Source organism: Schistocerca serialis, chromosome 6 (genome assembly GCF_023864345.2).
Source record: "Schistocerca serialis cubense isolate TAMUIC-IGC-003099 chromosome 6, iqSchSeri2.2, whole genome shotgun sequence".
In the NCBI taxonomy this organism is placed as follows: domain Eukaryota; kingdom Metazoa; phylum Arthropoda; class Insecta; order Orthoptera; family Acrididae; genus Schistocerca; species Schistocerca serialis.
This window is the reverse complement of record NC_064643.1, coordinates 398,276,830-398,289,404: the sequence shown is the minus strand read 5'-3', so window position 1 is coordinate 398,289,404 and position 12,575 is coordinate 398,276,830.

Sequence of the window (12,575 nt, the reverse complement as noted above, 5' to 3'; positions counted from 1 at the left end):
TCGACTGTGGTTAGATTCTGTACTTCTGTCGTGTGCTCATGATACTGAGACTACTGATACAAGAAGATCTGCTGTATTAATTAGTGGAGTTTGTATGGTAATATGATTCACGTGGTTTTACTTTTATATATATATATATATATATATATATATATATATATATATATATATATATATATATATATTTTGCAGAGTACACAAGAATTACACTTACAAGTATATTATTAGCTTTCATTCTTTCAGGCAGTGAGTTGTACTCTTTCGTATTTTTTATTAAGCTTCTTACTATATGATCACTGAACTTCAGTCCGTCTCAGGAACCGTGCTCCTCTGTGGAACCCTGTCGTTTCTATAACTTACAGCACAGTGTTTTGAATTCTTCCCTTTAATGGCTTTTATCACAGATATATGCTGATATGATACTCCTGTGCCATGTTTTCGAGATTTCCATTTTCCAATAGATTGAGTTTTAAATACACCAGTGTTGGAGTGCACCTATAATTTTCCGAACTATTGTCCCCTACATAACCAAAATACCTATTTCCACGTCATCAGCCAAGGGTCGCTAATCTCCCTATTCTTCTCGTAACCCGTGTCAATTCCTCGCTAATTCTTTCGATTATTGATGGATACCATGCTTTCACTGTTCATTTATGATTCACGAAGTGGATTGTATATTGCCTTTCTTTCCTCCTCACTTACGGTGAAAAGTTAGTGTGAATCCATTCCCAGATTTATCAAGAAATATTAGTTATTGGACAGGTCCAGTACATCACCTAATTATCTTTGGACCGAGACAGAATTATATTTTATTAGTTGAGTGGAACAGTATAAAGAATATTCACAGAAATTGGGTTGAAATTGTTGCTGCATTGTGCATGTCATGGAACTGTGTAAAATGCTTGAATAAAATATGCGTTATACCCCCGATTAGTGACAATAACAGGAGCCCATACCAGGATAAATGCTCCCCGTCATCAGATCACCATGAAACGAATGCCGTTATCAGCGTTACATGCTCTAGTAAATACAATCCCACAGACCAGTCACACTCATTACGTACCGTTGATTCACCTCTTGAGAACTCTTCGTCTCCGGAGTGGAAAATGTGCTGTGTCCCTAACAGACGACTGTCTTCATTCTTATAACTTAAATATCTGTACAACATCACGATAATTAAAACTGAAACTGTATTTTGCCGCGTCTAGACGGATTTTCCCATCACTAACCGATGTGTCTGAATTACAAATGGTTCAAATGGCTCTGAGCACTATGGGACTTAACAGCTGAGGTCATCAGTCCCCTAGAACTTAGAACTACTTAAACCTAACTAACCTAAGGACATCACATACATCCATGCCCGAGGCAGGATTCGAACCTGAGACCGTAGCGGTAGCGTGGTTCCAGACTGAAGCGCCTAGAACCGCTCGGCCACACCGACGGCTCTGAATTACAAGTCATCTCCAGTATTTGAAAAGGATGATTACGTATTGATTATAGTGTTGTCAACTGTGTAAGTTATTTTCTTTGGCGTGCCTCAAGGGCTTTTGTTTGGTGCATCCCCGGTATTTCGCTTCGTTGTACTGCGTCTAAAACTAGAGCTATGCGCTGTAAGTACTATGAGATCTCACTGAAGGAATTCTTCGTCAGGCAGCACTCAATTCGGTTCATTTCCTCATTCCAACTGCATGATGTTAGTACTTTGTATAAACATTTATGTACTGTTTGATGAATAGCCTAACGTTGCATAGACTGTTTGCCGTCTGGCTTCCGTAGACATTTATGAATAATTGCATAAAGCGGACCGAGTAACAATTCAGAAACAAATAACCTACTTCTCCATATAGTAAATGTATAATAATAAAAATGACAGGGAGTTCCGTATCACCTGCTAATTTAACATGGCTTATTTTCTATGTAGTATCAATCAGTCGATCATTGCAACTCAATTTAATTCTTGTTTCTTAACCAAAATATTTCATCTAATTTCTTGTTTGGTTTTTATAGTGAGCCGTATAAACGAAATGCCTGTTAAAATATTTAAATATGTTGTTTTGAGCCGTGGGCTTAAAGTGTTTCTCAGCAACACTTACAAGTTAAACTATAATTTATCATTGTTATAAGTACGGTGTGTATACATAAAACAAATAGAGCTGCAGTGATGCGGCATACATCTAAGTCAGATTACTGAAGACTAAATTTTAATAGTTAAGGAAATAATTATGATAATAAGTAATTTTGTAGCTCACTGAAAATGCTAGACTGGTGGTTTTCCGGAAATCGTACTCCTAGAAACTCTTCGATTCTCTTCTTTTCAGGTATTCCCGCACTCCATTCTTGATTTCCCTCCTACGCTTTGCTCTAAACGTATATTCTCAGAAACGTCTCTCTCAGATTAAGCCCTACTTTTACTTTATAGAGAAAACCCCTCTTTCCTTGAGCAAGTATGCTTCTTGCATCCTTCTTGCTCCATCCGCGAAGCGTAATTTTACTTCCAAGCTAGCATAATTCCATCACGCCAACTATTTCGTGTCCCTAATTTTAATGTCAGTTTTGTGGTTGATCTCGTTTTTACTACTGATTACTTTCGTCTTTCCTTGATTTGCTCACAATCTGTATTTTACGCTCATTCTATTCAACAGGTCCTTTAATCCTTGCTCACTTACAATGAGGACAGCCACGTCGTCTTCTTCGCTGATGTTCTTTGGTTTCAAATTTTAATCCCACTGTTGAACCTTTCTTTTTATTACCATCATCCTTATCGCATGTACAGATCGAACAATATGGGAAAAGGACTACTTACAGTTCTACAGCCTTCCTATTCTGAGAACATAGATCTTGTTTCTTTTTTTTTTTCATTCTGATTGCTAAGAGCGGACCCCACTCAAAAACATATGTTATTGTTAAAGCAAACACAGACAAAAGAGCTTCAGCATCAAGATGATTATTCTTATGGCTCTCTGTTTGTTATGGTAAAAATTACTTAGGGTGACTCAGCTGCCTTTACCTATGGGTTTTATGCAACCCGTGATGCCATGTGGAAGATTTACGTATTCTTTTGCTCGCTATGCGCAGTTACACCTAAAGAAAAAGTGAACCGGATTATTTCGTAGGAAATTTAATGCAGTTACATTCTGTACTGGAGTACGTTTTCACTAGAGGCCGTAGTTTTGCGGCCGCTGTGACCGAGCGGCTCTAGCCGCTTCAGTCCGGAGCTATGGTCGCAGGTTCGAATACTGCTTCGGGCATGGATGTGTGTGTGATGTCCTTACGTTAGTTAGGTTTAAGTAAATGTAAGTCTAGTGGACTGATGACTTCAGATGTAAGTCCCATAGAGCTTAGAGCCATTTGAACCAATCGCCGTAGTTTTCGAAATACTCAAGAAAAAGTACAAAAGGAAGCTTTTTTTGTTTATGGAACTAATAGTTTTCACGCAGTAAGCGAGAGAATGTGAAAATTTCGTGCATAGTTTTTGAAATAGTTGCAGATTGTCCTAAAGCTATTAGCGATGGAAACTGAATCACGCTGAATATTACGCCTACTGCTTATAGCTATGTTCCGATTAATGTGGTCGAACGTTTTTCCTCCGCTGACAAATGTATCTTGATTTATGTTAAGTCCTTCCTCCATGATTAGGCGCACTGCCAGAAATTCCTCCCTGGAATCCTACAGCCAAAATGAGGTTCATGTAAGAGATTTTCAATTTTTTTTCGCACTATCCCGTATGCTGTTTGACTTGGCAACCGTGATGCATGTGTTGCAATATGTATGAAACTGTTACGAGACGAAACGGCCATTTAGATTCACTCCAGCAACTTTCAGATATCTAGACCATACTTCTGTGGTTCTCAAAATCACCTTACGTTTTTCGACTTTCCATCATTTTCAAAGTCTAAGAAATTCAGTACAGAAGTGGTATAAAAATATGTGAAAGTGTTCCGTTTCGCCATTTATTAGAGACACAATATAGTGAGTAGAACACGATCTTTTAGCTTTCCAGTGTTATGGCAATGATAGAAAATTATTCAACACATACACTGTATTTCGTCTGTATACTTAACCACGAGACAAGAACAAAATGCTACCAAGGAAAACATTAGAAATCAAGTTGACTAAACCTCTAGGCGGCGTTGGATGCGTTTGCAAGAGACCTCTGAGCGGCTTTAGAGTACACGAGGTTAATAGTTCTATGGATTGACAGTTTCGAGTAGAGAAATTACTTTTTACGCTATAAGTTGCCAGAAATTATACTAGTTAACAGTTTGCCTTACGTACCCTAGCGCCATCCAGCGGTCTGTTCCACTGTATTAATTCAAACGTTAAGAAAACGGTTAAGTATTGTTTTGTAAAAACTACCTTTTTGTAAAACATTGTAAAGTAATTTCCATGATTTATTTACTGATGGAATTGTTTATACGGCGTAATCATGAAAAATGTAGTTGTGAAAAAACAAATACTGAGTGCATCACGTATCGCGCGCCGACTGGCAGTTTAGTCCACTTCATTTCTAACGTGTTTCTTGGTAGCACTCTACGCTCGTCTCATGGTTAAGAATGTTGACGAGATACAATGCACCTATTGAACAATTTTCTATTATTGATATAACAGTGGTAAGCTAAAACAATCACAGCCTATTCCCTGGCCTATACTCTGTCTCTAATCAGTGGTTAAATGCAACATATTTTTACAATTTTTGGTACCATTTTCGTATTGAATTGTATAGATTTGAAAATGATGAAATGTCTAAAGCATTAGACAGTTTTAAAAACAATACAAAAACCTCTGAAAGTTCTTAAAGCTTGGTGTATGGGCTGTTACGCTGACTGCGCAATAGTTCTCGTATCGTTCTTGTTATCTCCAGGATTGTATGGAATACTTTTTTCCGTTAAATTTGATGGTAATAGGGCAACGAGAATACATCTACATCTACATTTATACTCCGCAAGCCACCCAACGGTGTGTGGTGGAGGGCACTTTACGTGCCACTGTCATTACCTCTCTTTCCTGTGCCAGTCGCGTATCGTTCGCGGGAAGAACGACTGCCGGAAAGCCTCCGTGCGCGCTAGAATCTCTCTAATTTTACATTCATGATCTCCTCGGGAGGTTTAAGTAGGGGGAAGCAATATATTCGATACCTCATCCAGAAACGCACCCTCTCGAAACCTGGACAGCATGCTACACCGCGATGCAGAGCGCCTCTCTTGCAGAGTCTGTCACTTGAGTTTGCTAAACATTTCCGTAACACTATCACGCTTACCAAATAACCCCGTGACGAAACGCGCCGCTCTTCTTTGGATCATCTCTATCTCCTCTGTCAACCTGATCTGGTACGGATCCCACACTGATGAGCAATACTCAAATATAGGTCGAACGAGTGTTTTGTAAGCCACATCCTTTGTTGATGGACTACATTTTCTAAGGACTCTCCCAATGAATCTCAAAGTAGTACGCACCTTACCAACAATTAATTTTATATAATCATTGCACTTCAAATCGTTCCGTACGCATACTCCCAGATATTTTACAGAAGTAAATGCTACCAGTGTTTGTTCCGCTATCATATAATCATACAATAAGGGATCCTTCTTTCTATGTATTCGCAATACATTACATTTGTCTATGTTAAGGGTCAGTTGCCACTCCCTGCACCAAGTGCCTATCCGTTGCAGATCTTCCTGCATTTCGCTAAAATTTTCTAATGCTGCAACTTCTCTGTATACTACAGCATCAACCGCGAAAAGCCGCACGGAACTTCCGACATTATCTACTATGTCATTTATATGTATTGTGAAAAGCAATGGTCGCATAACACTCCCCTGTGGTACGCCAGAGATTACTTTAACGTCTGTAGACGTCTCTCCATTGAGAACAAGATGCTGTGTTCTGTTTGCTAAAAACTCTTCAATACAGCCGCACAGCTGGTCTGATATTGCGTAGGCTCTTACTTTGTTTATCAGGCGACAGTGCGGAACTGTATCGAACGCCTTCTGGAAGTCAAGGAAAATAGCATCTACCTGGGAGCCTGTATCTAATATTTTCTGGATCTCATGAACAAATAAAGCGAGTTGGGTCTCACACGATCGCTGTTTCCAGAATCCATGTTGTTTCCTACAGAGTAGATTCTGCGTTTCCAAAAACGACATGATACTCGAGCTAAAACATGTTCTAAAATTCTAAAACAGATCGACGTCAGAGATATAGGTCTATAGTTTTGCGCATCTGCTCGACGACGCTTCTTGAAGACTGGGACTACCTGTGCTCTTCTCCAATCATTTGGAACCATTCGTTCCTCTAGAGACTTGCGGTACACGGCTGTTAGAAGAGGGGGAAGTTCTTTCGCGTACTCTGTGTAGAATCGAATTGGTATCCCGTCAGGTCCAGTGGACTTTCCTCTGTTCAGTGATTCCAGTTGCCTTTCTATTCCTTGGACACTTATTTCGATGTCAGCCATTTTTTCGTTTGTGCGAGGATTTAGAGAAGGAACTGCAGTGCGATCTTCCTCTGTGAAACAGCTTTGGAAAAAGGTGTTTAGTATTTCAGCTTTACACCTGTCATCCTCTGTTTCAATGCCATCATCATCCCGAAGGGTCTGGATATGCTGTTTCGAGCCAATTACTGATTTAACGTAAGACCAGAACTTCCTAGGATTTTCTGTTAAGTCGGTACATAGAATTTTACTTTCGAATTCACTGAACGCTTCACGCATAGCCCTCCTTACGCTAACTTTGACATCGTTTCTTTTCATTTCAGTCATCGCTCCGTATCAAAACTGAATCGAAAAAGAGAAGTGATTACATGTGACTGCAGGCTAGCGTAAATTAAAATTCACACGAGGAAACTACCAGAGCGCTAGAATTTCATAGATGGGGACGGAAATAAACACGAAGGCTGCTTGAGCGTCCGTTTTCAGTTAGGCCCAGTCGGCCGCTGACTTGTTTGCGGAAATGGGCCTCGGGTTGAGGGTGAGCGGCGCATCGACCGCTCCGTGGCGATGATAGCTCAATTTGGGGGTTGCCACTCGCGGAGCACCGAGCGGGTCTGCACCGGTAGGAGCGTCCCGTGCATATCACCGCCTCCGCCGTTATTACGTGGAGTGGCTTCCCGCCGCCTGTCTCTTCGTAAACGTCGGGGGAAGCAGTAAATCCAGGCCCATAATAACTGCACGCTACTCTGATTCACCTCCCAATACGGCCTCTTGCTGTGACAACGCGCGTCGGGTGCTAAAACACCGATCACGGCTAATGCACGTTACTTGACTCATCAAAATCCTACTTAGCAAGATAGTCGCGCGCTTTTTTGTCTTTCCCGCTGTACCTACTGTTGTGAAGTTATTTTTATTTGTCACGTGATAGCGATGACAGAAATGATAATGAATTTAACTGATGAAAGGTGAAAATACAAAAATGGAGTAAATGAAGCAGGCGAAAAGAAATACAATCGTCACAAAAATGTGATCGACAGGAAGTGCAAAATGGCTAAGCAGAGAGGCGTATATCACTAGGGGTAAGATACACTACTGGCCATTAAAATTGCTACACCACGAAGACGACGTGCTACAGACGCAAAACTTAACTGACAGGAAGAATATGCTGTGATATGCAAATGATTAGCTTTTCAGAGTATTCACACAAGGTTGGCGCCGGTGGCGACACCTACAACGTGCTGACATGAGGAAAGTTTCCAACCGATTTCTCATACACAAACAGCAGTTGACCGGCGTTGCCTGGTGAAGCGTCGTTGTCATGTCTCGTTTAAGGAGGAGAAATGCGTACCATCACGTTTCCGAGTTTGATAAAGGTCGGATTGTAGCCTATCGCGATTGCGGTTTATCGCATCGCGACATTGCTGCTCGCGTCGGTCGAGATCCAATGACTGTTAGAGGAATATGGAATCGGTGGGTTCAGGAGGGTAATACGGAACGGCGTGCTGGATCCTAAAGGCCTCGTATCACTAGCAGTCGAGATGACAGGCATCTTATCCGCATGGCTGTAACGGATCGTGCAGCCACGTCTAGATCCCTGAGTCAACAGATGGGGACATTAGCAAGACAACAACCACCTGCACGAACAGTTCGACGACGTGTGCAGCAGCATGGACTATCAGCTCGGAGACCATGGCTGCGGTTACCCTTGACGCTGCATCACAATCAGGAGCGCCTGCGATAGTGTACTCAGTGACGAACCTGGGTGCACGAATGACAAAACGTCATTTTTTCGGATGAATCCAGGTTCTGTTTATGGCATCGTGATGGTTGCATCCGTGTGTGGCCACATCGCGGTGAACGCGCATTGAAAGCGTGTATCGTCAGCGCCATACTGGCGTATCACCCGGAGCGATGGTATGGGGTGCCGTTGGTTACACGTCTCGTTCACCTCTTGTTCGCATAGACGGCACTTTGGACGTGGACGTTACATTTCAGATGTGTTACGACCCGTGGCTCTACCCTTCATTCGATCCCTGTGAAACCCTACATTTCAGCAGGATAATGCACGACCGCATGTTGCAGGTCCTATACGGGTTTTCCGGATATAGAAAATCGTCGACTGCTGCCATGGCCAGCACATCCTCCAGATCTCTCACCAACCGACATTCTCCAGATCTCTCACCAACCGAAAACGTCTGATCAATGGTGACCGAGCCACTGGCTCGTCACAATGCGCCAGTCACTACTCTTGATGAACTGTGGTATCGTCTTGACGCTGCATGGGCAGCTGTACCTGTACACGCCATCCAAGCTCTGTTTGACTCATTGCCCAGGCGTATCGAGACCGTTATTACGGCCAGAGGTAGTTGTTCTGGGTACTGATTTATCAGGATCTATGTACTCAATTGCGTGAAAATGTAATCACGTGTCAGCTTTAGTATAATATATTTGTCCAATGAATACCCGTTTATCATCTGCATTTCTTCTTGGTGTAGCAATTTTAATGGCCAGTAGTGTAGATACTGCCTGCAGGAAAAGTAAAGAGACCTTTGGAGAAAATAGAACCACTTGCATTAATATCAAGAGCTCAGATGCAAACCTAGTTCGAAGCAAAGAAGTGAAAGCAGAAAGTTGAGGACAATATTATGGAAATGGAAGAGGATGTAGAGGAAGATCAAATGGGAGATATGATACTGCATGAAAGTTTGACAGAGCACTGAAAGTCCTAAGTCGAAACAAGGCCCCGGGAGTAGAAAACATTCCATTACAACTACTGATAGTCTTGGGAGAGCCAGCCCTGACAAGACTCTGCCATCTAGTGAGCAAGATGTATGAGACAGGCGAAATACCCCCAGACTTTAAGAAGAATATAATAATTACAATCCCAAAGAAAGCAGATGTTGACGGATGTGAAAATTACCAAACTATCAGCTTAATATGCCACGGCTGCAAAATACTGACAAGAATCCCTTACAGACGAATGGAAAACATGGTAGAAGCCGACCTCGGGGAAATTCAGTTTCGATAGCATAGAAATGTTTGAACACGTGAGAGCTGGCCTGAGTGGCCGAGAGATTCTTGGCGCTACAGTCTGGAACCGCGCGACCATTACGGTCAAAGGTTCGAATCCTGCCTCGGGCATGGTTGTGTGTGATGACTTAAGTTAGTTAGGTTTAAGTAGTTCTAACTTCTAGGGGACTGATGACCTCAGAAGTTAAGTCCCATAGTGCTCAGAGCCATTTGAACCATTTGAACACGTGAGGAAATACTGAGCCTACGACTTATCTTAGAAAATAGATTAAGAAAAGGCAAAACTACGTTTCTAGCATTTGTAGACTTAGAGAAAGCTTTTGACAAAGTTGACTGGAATACTGTCTTTCCAATTCTGAAGGTGTCACGGGTAAATACAGAGAGCCAAAGGCTATTTACAATTTGTATAGGAACCAGATGGCAGTTACAAGAGCCGATGGGCACCAAAGGTAAGCAGTGGTTGGGAAGGGAGTGAGACAGGGTTGTAGCCTTGCCCCAATGTTATTCAATCTGTATATTGAGCAAGCAGAAAAGGAAAAAAAGAAAAATTCAGAGTAGGTATTAAAATCCTTGGAGAAGAAATAAAAACTTTGAGGTTCGCCGATGACATTGTAATTCTGTCAGAGACAGCAAAAGACTTGGATGAGCAGTTGAACGGAATGGACAGTGTCTTGAAAGGAGGATATGTGATGAACACCAACAAAAGCAAAACGAGGATAATGGAATGTCGTCGAATTAAATCGGGTGATGCTGAGAGTATTATATTAGGAAATGAGACGCTTAAAGAAGTAAATGGGTCTTGCTATTTGGGGAGCAGAATAACTGATGATGGTCGAAGTAGAGAGGATATAAAATGTAGATTGTCAATGGCAAGGAAAGAGTTTCTAAAGAAGAGAAATTTGTTAACATCGAGAATAGATGTGTCAGGAAGTCGTTTATGAAAGTATTTGTATGGAGCGTAGCCATATACGGAAGTGAAACATGGACGATACATACACTCCTGGAAATGGAAAAAAGAACACATTGACACCGGTGTGTCAGACCCACCATACTTGCTCCGGACACTGCGAGAGGGCTGTACAAGCAATGATCACACGCACGGCACAGCGGACACACCAGGAACCGCGGTGTTGGCCGTCGAATGGCGCTAGCTGCGCAGCATATGTGCACCGCCGCCGTCAGTGTCAGCCAGTTTGCCGTGGCATACGGAGCTCCATCGCAGTCTTTAACACTGGTAGCATGCCGCGACAGCGTGGACGTGAACCGTATGTGCAGTTGACGGACTTTGAGCGAGGGCGTATAGTGGGCATGCGGGAGGCCGGGTGGACGTACCGCCGAATTGCTCAACACGTGGGGCGTGAGGTCTCCACAGTACATCGATGTTGTCGCCAGTGGTCGGCGGAAGGTGCACGTGCCCGTCGACCTGGGACCGGACCGCAGCGACGCACGGATGCACGCCAAGACCGTAGGATCCTACGCAGTGCCGTAGGGGACCGCACCGCCACTTCCCAGCAAATTAGGGACACTGTTGCTCCTGGGGTATCGGCGAGTACCATTCGCAACCGTCTCCATGAAGCTGGGCTACGGTCCCGCACACCGTTAGGCCGTCTTCCGCTCACGCCCCAACATCGTGCAGCCCGCCTCCAGTGGTGTCGCGACAGGCGTGAATGGAGGGACGAATGGAGACGTGTCGTCTTCAGCGATGAGAGTCGCTTCTGCCTTGGTGCCAATGATGGTCGTATGCGTGTTTGGCGCCGTGCAGGTGAGCGCCACAGTCAGGACTGCATACGACCGAGGCACACAGGGCCAACACCCGGCATCATGGTGTGGGGAGCGATCTCCTACACTGGCCGTACACCACTGGTGATCGTCGAGGGGACACTGAATAGTGCACGGTACATCCAAACCGTCATCGAGCCCATCGTTCTATCATTCCAAGACCGGCAAGGGAACTTGCTGTTCCAACAGGACAATGCACGTCCGCATGTATCCCGTGCCACCCAACGTGCTCTAGAAGGTGTAAGTCAACTACCCTGGCCAGCAAGATCTCCGGATCTGTCCCCCATTGAGCATGTTTGGGACTGGATGAAGCGTCGTCTCACGCGGTCTGCACGTCCAGCACGAACGCTGGTCCAACTGAGGCGCCAGGTGGAAATGGCATGGCAAGCCGTTCCACAGGACTACATCCAGCATCTCTACGATCGTCTCCATGGGAGAATAGCAGCCTGCATTGCTGCGAAAGGTGGATATACACTGTACTAGTGCCGACATTGTGCATGCTCTGTTGCCTGTGTCTATGTGCCTGTGGTTCTGTCAGTGTGATCATGTGAAGTATCTGACCCCAGGAATGTGTCAATAAAGTTTCCCCTTCCTGGGACAATGAATTCACGGTGTTCTTATTTCAATTTCCAGGAGTGTAGTTTAGACAAGAAGAGAATAGAAGCTTTTGAAATGTGGTGCTACAGAAGAATGCTAAAGATTGGGTGGGTAGATTACATAACTAATGAGGAGGTATTGAACAGAATTGGGTAGAAGAGAAATTTGTGGCACAACTACACTAGATGAAGGGATCGGTTGGTAGGACATATTCTGAGGCATCAATGGATCACCAATTTAGTATTGGTGGACAGCATGGATGTTAAAAATTGTAGAGGTGTAGGCACCCCGTTGGTCCCAGTCGCCTACAGTGGACTGGAAGCCGAGCGGTGAGCTCTCCAGTGATCAGGATGCTACGAAATGATTGTGCACGCGTCAGAAACGCCAAAGAAACATTATTAATTCATAACACCTTTATTCCTGCCGAGTACAATGTGGCGCGCATAACACAGGCTGGCAGAGCTTGGTGATATCAACGACCTTCCCTGAGTCCTCGCTGACTCGTAGCGATGACACCAGCTCCGGGCTGCACAGTCTTGCTAGTGCAGCGCCGCGTGCTGTGACGTAGAGAAGGAATGTCCTTACTTCGTACTTCGGCCGCGCATGGCTAGTGGCGCCCAGCTGGCCAGCCGGCTCGCCTGCGCGTAAGAGGCTCCGGGTTGGAGTCCCGCTGTCGTCACGAGAGGCGTTCTCATAGTGCGGAGTGTACTCTATCCCACCGTCTTCTTCCCTGCTCCTCCTGGTG